General features: G+C 41.9%; 1 pseudogene; it reads left to right on the top strand.

The window, feature by feature from the left end:
• The first annotated feature begins 8,615 nt into the window (after positions 1 to 8,615).
• LOC144680143 (U11 spliceosomal RNA) lies at positions 8,616 to 8,761 on the top strand (annotated as a pseudogene).
• Positions 8,762 to 11,740: the final 2,979 nt, after the last annotated feature.

Raw genomic sequence — 11,740 nt, 5'->3', positions numbered from 1 at the left:
GTAAATTCCATCCTATATGTTCTATATGTCTTTGGAGACATATTTTTCCCATAATAAAAATTTTTCATGTTGCCAATATGGTTAGTACCTTATGGGAAAAATAAACATAATAACCTTGCCCTTTTTACCTTGTTAGTTGTAAGCATCCTACCATCCATTTGAAACCCAAACAACTCCTTTACTTATCTAAAAATGCAAATTTCCTTCACTTATCTAAAAATGCAAATTTCCTTCACACCCTACATGATAAGACCTCATCCATGTTTACTCATTAGCAAATGCCTTTTATCCCTAACATAGTGGTAAGCCAGAGGATTGGGAAACTTTTAAAAACCAACAAAAGATGACCAAAAATAATAAAGAGGGAGAAAATAAACTTTAAGGGTAAACTAGCAAGTAATATAAAAATGGACAGTAAGAGCTTCTTTCAATATATAAAAAGGAAGAGAGAGGCCAAAGTGAACATAGGCCCCTTAGAAATTGAGGTGGGGAAATAATAATGAGGAACCAGGAAATGGCAGAAGAGTTGAATAAATGCTTTGCATCAGTCTTCACAGTAGAAGACACTAAGTAAATTCCAAAAATACTAAATAATCAAAGGGCAAAAGCGGGGAGGAGATAGATACAGTAATTATCACTAGAGAAAAAATACCAGGGAAACTAATGGGATTAAAAGTCAATAAGTCCCTTGGACCTGGTGGGTTGCATCCTAGGATATTAAAGAAAGTAGCTACACAGATAGTGGATACACTGGTGGTAATCTTTCAAGAATGCTTAGATTCTGGAAAAGTCCCAGAGGGTTGGAAAATTGTCAATGTAACACCTTTATTCAAAAAGGGAGACAAAAAACAGGTAACTATTGCCAGTTAGCTTAACATCTGCCATTGTGAAAATGTAAGAATCTATTATAAAGGGTGTAATAGCAGAGCATTTAGAAATGCATAATATAATCAAGTAGAGTCAGCATGGCTTCATGAAGGGGAAATCATGCCTGACAAATTTATTAGAATTCTTTGAGGAGGTAGCAAGCAGGATAGATAAAGGGGCGCAAGTAGATACAATATATTTGAATTTCCTAAAGGTGCTTGATAAGGCACCACACATAAGGCTCCTTAATAAGATAAGACCCCATGGTGTTGGGGGTAGTATATTAGCATGGCTATAGATTGGCTAACTAACGGAAGTTGGGATAAGGGGGGCATTTTCATGATGGCAGCCTATAACTAGTGGAGTGCCACAGGGATCAGTGCTGGGGCCACAAATATTTACAATATATATTAATGACTTGGATGAGGGAAGCGAAAGTACTATTACCAAGTTTTCAGATTACACAAAAATAGGTGGGAAGGCAAATGTTGAGGTTGACACAAAGAGTCTACAGAGGAATATAGACAGGTTAAGTGAATGGGAAAAAACTTGGCAGATGGAATATAATGTGGAAAAATGTGAGGTTATGCTCTTTGGCAGGAAGAATAGAGGAGCTGAATATTATTTAAATGGAGAAAGACTGAAGAAAACTGTAGCACAGAGGGATTTGGGGGTCTTCATGCATGAATCACAAAAAGCTAACATACAAGTTCAGCAGGTAATAGGGAAGGCAAATGGAATGTTGGCCTTTATTTTAAAGGGAATGGCATATAAAAATAGGGAAGTCTTGCTAAAACTATACAAGACACTGGTTAGACAACACCTAGATTACTGTGAACAGTTTGAGTTCCCTTATCGAAGGAAAGCTATACTATCATTGAAGGCAGTCCAGAGAAGGTTCACTAGGTTGATCCTGGGTATGGAGGGATTTTCTAATGGGGAGAGGTTTAGTAGGTTGGGCCTGTACTCATTGGAGTTTAGAAGAATAAGAGGCGACCTTATTGAAACATATAATATTCTTAGGGGGCTTGACAAGGTAGATGCTAAACGGCTGTTTCCCCTTGTGGGAGAATCTAGGATCTGTGGACATAATCTCAGAGTAAGGGGGTACTCATTTAAGACAGAGATGAGGAAGAATTTTGTCTCTCAGAGGGTAGTCAATCTGTGGAATTCTTTGCCGCAGAGGGCTGTAGAGGCTGGGTCATTAAGTATATTCAAGGCTGAGATAGACAGATTTTCAATCAGTAAGGGAATCAAGGGTTATGGGAAAAGGGCAGGAATGTGGAATTGAGGATTATCAGATCAGCCATGATCTCATTGAATGGCAGAGCAGGCTCGATGGGCCAAATGGCCTATTTCTGCTCCCATGTCTTATGGTCTTATGATCTAACTTCTTTTGATAAATTCAAGCTTGCAGCCTATCTGACCCTAATTTAATTAAATCACACAGACAGAACCATCTACACTCACACCCATAAAACTACTTTGCAATAAACCTCATTAATATTATGAAACTTATTCTGGTTTTGTGACAAGCATGACAGGGAAAATGAGCTTGAGCAACACAGAGCCAGACAAGCTGCTGGGAGAAGGAGGAAGCCTCCTGAGCAGGAGGCCATATCCACTCAGGGTGTCCAAGGAGTAGTTCACCTTCCCGAACCTCAGCAAGGGACAGTGTAATAGGTTTCTCTATTTCACTAAAGACATCCTCACTGCTGTAAGCACATTTCATAGCAGGATGCCATGGTCAGTGGCTGTGAAGGTGACCATGGCCATGAACTTTTACACATCAGGATCCTTCCATGCTGGAGCAGGCAATAATTGCAACATCTCAGCTTCCTACTGTTACATATTACAAGAAAGTTGAAGACGTTTCATTCTTTCTTGTCAGAGAGAAGCAGGTGGAGTGGGCATGCAGTTTCATGATGATTGCAGATTTCCCCATGGTGCAAGATGCCATTGACTGCAAGCCATTGCTTTGCAGGTCCTGCAAGTCAACTCAGTTGCACTGCAACTGCAAGGATTCTATTCCCTCAGCCCAGCTATTTTATTTTATTCGAACATGGGATAAAAGGCCAGCATTTTTGTTCATCCCTAATTGCCCTTTGAAGGTGGTGGTGAACCACCTTCTTGAATTGCTGCTGTCCATCTGGTGCAGGCACAACGAGAGTGATGTTGGGAAGAGAGTTCCAAGATTTTGACCCAGGGACAGTGAAGGAACAGACATATAGTTCCAAGTTAGGGTGTTGTGTGTCTTGGAGCGCATCTTGCTGGTGTTACCATGCATCTGCTGCCCTTGTTCTTTTAGGTGGTAGAGGTCACGGTTTTAGAAGTTGCAATTAAGGAGCCATAGTGCATGGCTTTAGTGTACCTTGTATATGGCACACAGTGCTACTATTGTGCATTGGTTGGTGGAGCAGGCTGTTTTGTACTGAATTTTGTCAAGCTTCTTGAGTGTTGCTGCTGTACTCATTCAGGCCAGTGGAGAGTATTCCATCACACTTCTGGCTTGTGACTTGTAGATGGTGGGCAGGCTCTGGAGGGGTTGGTGGTGGAGGGTGGTCAGAAGGTGCATTACTTGTTGCTGAATCCCCAAGCTCTGACCTATTTGTCACCACAGTACTTATTATGGCTAATCCAGTTCAGTTTCTGGTCAATGGTAATCTCCAGGATGTTTATGGTGAGGGATTCAGTGATGGTAAAGCCATTGAATGTCGCTGCCTAAATCCACATTCTTGCACTTTGTCTGTAGCCCTCCAGGTCACAGCTCTTCAAGTAGTCATCCAAGTACTGTTTAAATACAACAACAATTTATATTTATACAGTGCCTTCAGTGTAATAAAACATCCCAAGGTGTTTCACAGGACATGAGTGTTATAAAACCAAATGTGGCACTGAGTAACATAAGGAGATACTAGGTCAAATGATAAAAAGTTTGGTCAAAGAGGTAGGTTTTATGGAGTTTCTTAAAGAGGAACAGTAAGGTAGAGAGGTGTAAGGAGGATATGCCACAGCTTGGGGCCTAGATAACTGAAGGTGTGACCACCAATGTTAGAGTGATTATAATCAGGAGTGCACATGAGGCCAGAATTAGAGGATCACAGATATCCTGGAAGGTTGTGGATCTGGAAGAGATTACAGAGATAGCAAGGGGCGAGGCCTTGGAGCAATTTGAAACAAAGATGAAAATTTTAAAATCAAGATGAGAGCCAATATAGATCAGCAAGCACAGGAGTGATGGGGGAAGGAGATTTACTGTGAGTTAAGACACTGGCAGCAGAGTTTTGAATGACGTCAAGTTTACAGAGTGTAGAATGTGGTGGACAAGCCAGCATTGCAATGGAATAGTCAACCCTATAGGTAACGAAGGCATGAATGAGGGTTTCAGCAACAGGACTTGAGACAGGGGGTGAAGCTGGGCATTGTTAGGAGTAGAAATAGGCAGCCTTAGTGATAGCATGAATATGTGGAAGCTCATCTTGGGGTCAAATGTGACACCAAGGTTGAGAAGAGACAGGCTTAATTTCAGACAGCTGTCAATGTTGTGAACCCCATAGAGACCAATAACTTTTCTTAAAAAATGTTCCCAGTAATCAACTTGAAGGAATTATACCACAAGGTTTCAAATTTTAAGGCTATTACTGTAACAAACAAATTAAAAGCAAAATGACTAAACACTATTTCAGTCGGCAATGTCCTCACATTTGACATTTAAAACAACCAAAAACCTCCAGCCACAGTTATACTTTACTCTGTCCCTTAAATGACACTTTATTCACCTGGAACCAGTACCAAAGTGATTTTTAGCTCATTTTTCTTTATCTAGCCAGATAACTTCTAATTGCGAAACTAACTTTCAAAGTCTGGGTTACTCTTGAGATCTCTCCTTCTAGCCAAAGCTAGGCAAATCTTCAAGCCCCTTTTAAACCTTAATGAACTCACTCTCTTCAATGCAAGTGTAAGTTTCCTACTGCATTTTGCCTTCTGCAACATGAATCACTTGGGCCTTGTATCCATGTAGAAATGCTAATTAGCTATCTTCTAGACACCCCGCCCCCCCCAACTCCATTCCATCTATGAATTAATTAGACAGTTTAAAGTATAACCATTTACAAATCCTGACATTTCTAACACCTGCCTGGGATTTGGAGACTAACAGTCTATTCACCGTCAACATAGCTGCTCTGGTCATTGTTTATGGGTGTGAATATCTTGGGCCTACTTACCAGTAAAATAACCTGGGCCTGCCCTTTCTCCTCCATTTTACCCTAAACTAAAGATGTAGCCCAAAACGTGACAATCTCAAAAGCCTCAATTTTGCAAAATCAGGAAGAAGGGGTGGCATTGGTAGCTATGGAACAGAGCTTGGAGCGGGGACTGAAAACAATGGCTTCAGTGTTCCCAATATTTAATTGGAGGAAATTTCTGCTCATCCAGTGCTGAGGATGTTGAATAAACAGTCTGATAATTTAGCAAATGTGGAGGAGTCCAGAGAGATGGTGATGAAGCAGAGCAGGGTGCTATCAGCATATATGTGAAAACAAATGGTGTGCTTTCAGGTTATGTCACCAAGGGGCAGCATGTAGATGATAAACAGGAGTAGGCTAAGCATAGATCTTTGGGGGACACCAGAGGTAATGGTGCAGGAGCGGGAAGAGAAGCCATTGTAAGTAACTCTCTGGCTACCCAGCTAGATGATAGTGGAGAGGCATTAGAGGAGGATTGTGTCCTCAATGATTGGCATGTTGAGAAGGATGAGAAGGGAAAGTTTATCTTTGTCACAATCATATAGGATATGACATCAATCACATTTGTCGCTTTGATAAGAGCTGTTTCAGTACTTTGGCAGGGGTGGAAACCTGACTGGAGGGATTGAAATATGGGAGCCCAGAGAAGGTGAGTATGTATTTGGGAGTTAAGCACACATTCGAGGCCTTTGGAGAGGAAAAAGAGGTTGGAGATGGAGCTGTAGTTTGCAAGGTTGATGGTGTCCAAGGTTGTTTTTTCTAGAAGAAGGGTGGTGGAGGTAGCATCCAAATTAAAATGCAGAACATCAAGGGTCATCATCTCTGGATTGTTACCCAAGTCATGCACCAATTGACTTAGGGTCAAGCAAATTGGAGAATTAAACGTGTGTCTCAAAGATTGGTGTGGGATCGGGGTTTCAATTCTTGGGGCACTGGCATCAGTATCAGAGAAGAGGGTGCTATTCAGTTGGGATGGGTTCCACTTAAACAAAGCTGGAACCAGTGTGCTGGCCAATTGTACAACTAGGCCTGTGGACAGGGCTTTAAGCTAAGAGCAGGGGTTGGGGGGAGGTTCAGGTTAATGGAGATTTAGAAATACAAAGAGAAAAGTCAAAGCAACAGAACAGTGTAGCGATAATGTGGGGAAAGACAAGCAGAGTGGGATAGGAAGAGTCAGAGAGTTTAACAGTAATTGTGCATTATTGAGTAAGGCCCATGCAGGAATTGTGGTAAAAAAATGAAATTAAAGGTTCTTTATCTGAATGTGTGAAGCATCCGCAATAAGATAGATGAACAAGTGGCAGAAATACAGGTAAATTGTTTAGATTTAATTGCAATTACAGGGACATGGGCCTGAATTTTTCGCTTGTCAGGCGCGTGTAATCGGCGGGCCTGGGAGTGGACAGGAAACGAGCCGCCAACCATAATTTAACGCTGCCTGGACAATTAATGGCCAGCCAGTGTGAAACGCGGCCGGAGAAAGGCTCAGCACTGCCAGTTGGGGTGGAAAGAGGGCGGGCACTGATGTCACTGCGGGTGCTGGTGAGCGCTTCCCGTGAGCTTCCTGAAGGCAGACAGCTGCCTCAGGGAGCTGCAGTATTCCAAATAATAAAAGAAACAACAAAAATGCTGCAAAATATGCCCAAGCAGCACAACCAAGCACCTGAAAGTATACCTCATAAAAACCGGTACCCAGGTATCTCTTTTTATTTTATTTCCCCATGGAGATTTCATCTCTCCCTGGATCAAGGTTTGAGCAAAATGTAAAGGCCGCCTGGCCGGTTGGCCCGACGCCAACTGTAAAATTGGACGGGCCATTAAAAATCACTTTCAATTGCCTCCTTAATGGGCTTAATTGTCTGCTTAATTGTTGGTGGGTACGCTTCCAATTGCCACATGCGCCCACCAAGCAAGATAACGACTTCATCTCACGCTATTTTACGGCCGGACAGGTCAGGCACATGCCGCCCATGGGCTGTAAAATTCTGGCCCATGGTTACAAGGTGACCAAGATTAAGAAATAAACATTCCAGGGTACACAATATTTCAGAAAGGCAGACAGAATAGCCAAGAAGGAGGGGTTGCTCTGATAGTAAAGGATGTCATAAGGACATTAGTGAGAAAGTGTCTGGGCTCATAAGAGATCATGAAATAGAATCAGTATACGTGGCGATTAGGAATAGCAAGAGTCAGAAAACACTGGTGGGAGTAGTTTATAGCTCTCCTAACAGTAGTTATGCCATTAAGAGCATTAAGCAAGAGATTATTGGAGCTTGTAACAAAGGCAATGTAATAATTGTGGGGGACTTTAATCTTCATATAGAATGAAACAATCAGATTAGCAAGTCTAGAATTGGGGTTTGAGAATGTTTTTTGTGACAGTTTCCTGGAGCAATATGTTGTCGTACCGACTGGGGAAAAAGTTATTTTAGATCTAGTATTGTGTAATGGATTAGGGCTAATTAGTAATGTCATAGTAAAAATCCACTGGGAACCAGTGATTGTGATACAATTGAATTCCATGTTTGGTTTGAAAGTGACACAGTGCAACCACAAACAAGAACCTTAAAATTAAATGAATTCAATTGCATAGGTATGAGGGGAGAACTGGTTAAGGTTGATTGAGTAAATAGACTAAAAGATATGACGGTAAAAAGGTCATGGGAAGTATTTAAAGAAACCATTCAAATTGTCCAAAAACCAAAACTCAGCAAGAAAGATCTATCCATGGCTCACTCAGGGAGTTAAGGATATTATTAAATTAAAAGAAGAGACTTAATGTTGCAAAGGACAGTAGTAAGTCAGACGATCAGGAGCATTTTAGAAACCAGCAATGGGCCACCAAAAAGTTGATAGAGAAAAAATAGAATATGAGAGTAAACTAGCCAGGAATAAAAAAAACAGATTCTAAGAGCCTTAACAATAAAAATCACTCCAGAACTAAACATTACCTCTAAAATATTAACAAAAACCATGAACTAGATATTCATCACAATAGTCCAAGTTTCTGGATTACTCCAGTAACATAATCACTACACTACCATACCCTCATCCACAGCACAGATTTACTTTGATGTCTGTTCACACACATACACAAACATGTCTAATTATACTTTAAATATTGAAATACCTTAATATACATGATTTTCAGCAGGAGTGCCAAATGTTGCTACAGAAGAGAATACAGCTATCCTTTGTTCAGCACTCCTAATGTGTTTCTAAAAAGTGGTGTGTTTACACCGGATCCCACCGTCGGGATCGTCCAGAAAGACTGGCCCGCCCACCGTCAGGATCGTCCAGTCCCACTGAAAGGGGAACCTCCCTAACTTACAAATTGTGTTGAAGTGAAAATGTGACCTGAGAATTTGGCGAGTTGATGTCGGAACCAACACCCGAATGCCTTCCCAGCCCCACTGGAAGGAAGTTCTGGGCAGGAAGGCACATGATTGGCCTTCACACCCCACCTCCACTTGAGTCCCTTAAGTGGCCAATTAACAACCACTTAAGGGCCTCTTTCTGCCTCTACTTTCTACTGTGAATAGCATATGGATGAGGCGCTAGCACTTTACCTGTGAGGAATCAATATCAAGAGATTTCGGAAGCACAATTTTTGTTTCTTGGAGCTGCTGGTTTGTCTCAGAGCTCTGAAAAGGAAAAAAAAATCTTCCCAGCTCCAGGCGGGCCTGCCAACATGCGGCCTGCATGACTGGTAAAACTTTGTGGGTTATGTGTCAGCTGGAGGGATAGGTTCCCTCGATCTGCACTAAGCTGTGCATGGTCGAGGGCATGGGCAAGGGCAGAGGGGTGGCCGCTGACAACCACCCCCTTGCCCTTGCTGCCGACCCCCAATGGCTCCTTCTCTTAGCGATCTCCACCCCGCAAGACTGCCCCCTCTGACTGGCTGACAGCTCTTGGTAGGTAGAAGTCATCTTCCAGTGTCCTGAGTCTTGAGGAAGGCTTGCCGCTGTCCACCTAACTGCTTGTTGGGCAGAGGATACAGCGGCCTTTCCTCCTCAGAGTTAGTGCGGGTGTCTCGTCGCTTTTTCAGGCAGCAGGTGAGACACCTGCCGAAAACAGAAGATTCCACCCTCAGTTTCTGGAATTAGACTCACAACGGTGATGTAGGAGTTTAAACCAATGGTCATTATGAGAAGAATGGCAATGATCTAAATGTAACTGGTATTTTACTGTTTAACTGACCCCGACCAATTAGCATCAATTTTGTCTTATGTATTATCAGATGTGTACTCCATCTGAAGAAGCTGTTGACCAGAATTTGGGAACTTCACACAACACTGTTAGATGCTGACATCTACAGGACATGAATGCATAATCAGAAACAGAGGCCGTGAAATTATTCTGTGTGAAAATGAATATACAAAATATTAGAGCATTCATAGACACTATCTTTGTCTCATATATGAACTGACAAAGTATTTTCATATGAACACATTAACTGCTAATCACCGATGAATAGTGTCATAACTCTTTTTACAGGACTTTTTATTCATGCCTACTTTTTTGCAAATATGAATTTTTAAAAAATGTCACCCATGGAAACAGGGAATCCATACACAAGTAAATTAAATGGCTTAACAGATCGCAGAATATTGATGTAGGTGAGTTATATGCAAAACTACAACACTCCCAGGTATTTTCAAAGTCTTATGTCCATCCATTAAACCCTGATTATAAATGAATACTTGCTCCTAAAACAGCGGCCAACTCTGAGATGTGAATATCTTCTAATTGCTGTTGTTTGGGAATGTTGAGTGTTGATTGTATTTAGATTTTCATATTTTCAGCTGCACAGGCACCCATGATCACCTGAAGATAGTGGAGACCAGCTGACCAAGAGCGAATTGAAGCCACTGCTACACAGGTAGCCAGGTGGTAAAGTATAGAACTGGAGCCTAGCCTTTGCACACTTACAAGCTTTGATTTACAGAGACAGACCTAACAAATATGCACTTCCAAACCCAACAAGCAAAGTTTCAGTCAAGTGAATTTCCCATTATTACCCAACATCTGAATACAATTAAACAGCCAATTAATATACAAATAACAGCCACCATCATCTTTTGCTACTTCAGGAAGCTATTATATAGGCTGTTCTTGATTGAATGAAGGAAAGTTACTCACTTTATTGCAGTGCCCCTCCTTTTTGGAATGTTGGAGGAGGAAGAGGAAAATGAGGCGGAGAATCAGAGATCAGAGGCCCAAAGGAGGAAACACCATGCAGGAACAGACATCTCCCCATTTGCAGATTCCCTTCTCAGAGATTTCTCTGGCCTTGACTGATATTCCAGGAGATATTCGTGGGGCTGATTGTGTACTGTTTGTGCTTCACAACTGAAGTCATTGAACAACAGTTTGACTTTTTCCAAGATGACTTTAAGCCTTGAACAACGCACAGTAGAAACTTCAAAATGGGAATGAAGGTTACCACAGCCCTCAGCCTTTCGGGGACTGGGTTCTTCAAGGCATGAATGTGGTTTGTGCCACATTAGTCAAGGTGAAGTGAGAAACACTATTCAACACAGAGATAAAAACAAAAAGCTAAAAGCTACTGCGGATGCTGGAAATCCAAAACAAAAACAGAATTACCTGGATGTTCTGTGGTGGGGTCAATCTCCACCCCTCCATCATTTTCACATGGTCCATCTCTGACACTTCCCTACCCCCACTAGAGCTGTACCTTGAGTATCCTGCCATCCATTCTTAATTAGCACTTTTCTTAGATAATATCACCACCTTCAACACCTCTTTGATCCTTTTGTCTGTGACATCTTTTGATTATCTGCTCCTATCACTGCTTGCTTGTCCCCACAACCACCCCACCCTCAACTTCTCTCTCCCCCTGCCCCCCACCTTAGACCAGCTTATATTTCACCTCTCTCCTAACTATACTTCAGTTCTGCCGAAGGGTCATGAGGACTCGAAACGTCAACTGTTTTCTTCTCCACCGATGCTGCCAGACCTGCTGAGTTTTTCCAGGTAATTCTGTTTTTGTTTTACACTATTCAACAAGTGACTGATGCCTTAATTTCTTTAAGGCTGGAAAATCCATTAAATTTGGAATATCTGCAGTGGAGCAAAGACAGAGGGCATTGAGAACTGCTCAGAATGATTGATGAATGCAGGTGACACTGAAGACTCCCATTTGGCAAAACCCTGTGTAAATATTGAAAATTAATGTTATGACCAGTAAATTCCTGGGGTCCTTTTTCACTGGTGGAAGTGACACTAAGTGGAAACCCCACGCGTCTTTGCTTGAATCTAGAGACCCAACATCAAGTTCCTGGGATGGAGTCACTCACATCGCTGGAAAGGGCCATTGGCACATGCCAGGATACGGAAGTGGTGGCTGCCCTGAACCAAGCCGAATGAAGTGGAATTTCCAGAAGTCCAGATTGGCCAAAGAAATATAATTTTTTCCCAATCCCCTGAGATTGATTACCTGACTTTAGTGAAGATTTGGGACCTTCAGAAGGCCATAATGGCCTAGATTTCAACTGGAAAATGTTAGGTCTCTCAAGTTAGGTCCTTATTTCTTCTTGATCTAGGCCTTTCATGGCTGGAAAGAGAAATTTTAACCTAGGAACTTCCCCTGACAAGCTCCTTGA

The sequence above is a fragment of the Cetorhinus maximus genome, chromosome 4 (assembly GCF_964194155.1).
Source record: "Cetorhinus maximus chromosome 4, sCetMax3.hap1.1, whole genome shotgun sequence".
Lineage (NCBI taxonomy): Eukaryota > Metazoa > Chordata > Chondrichthyes > Lamniformes > Cetorhinidae > Cetorhinus > Cetorhinus maximus.
This window is presented reverse-complemented; position numbering and strand designations above follow the sequence as displayed.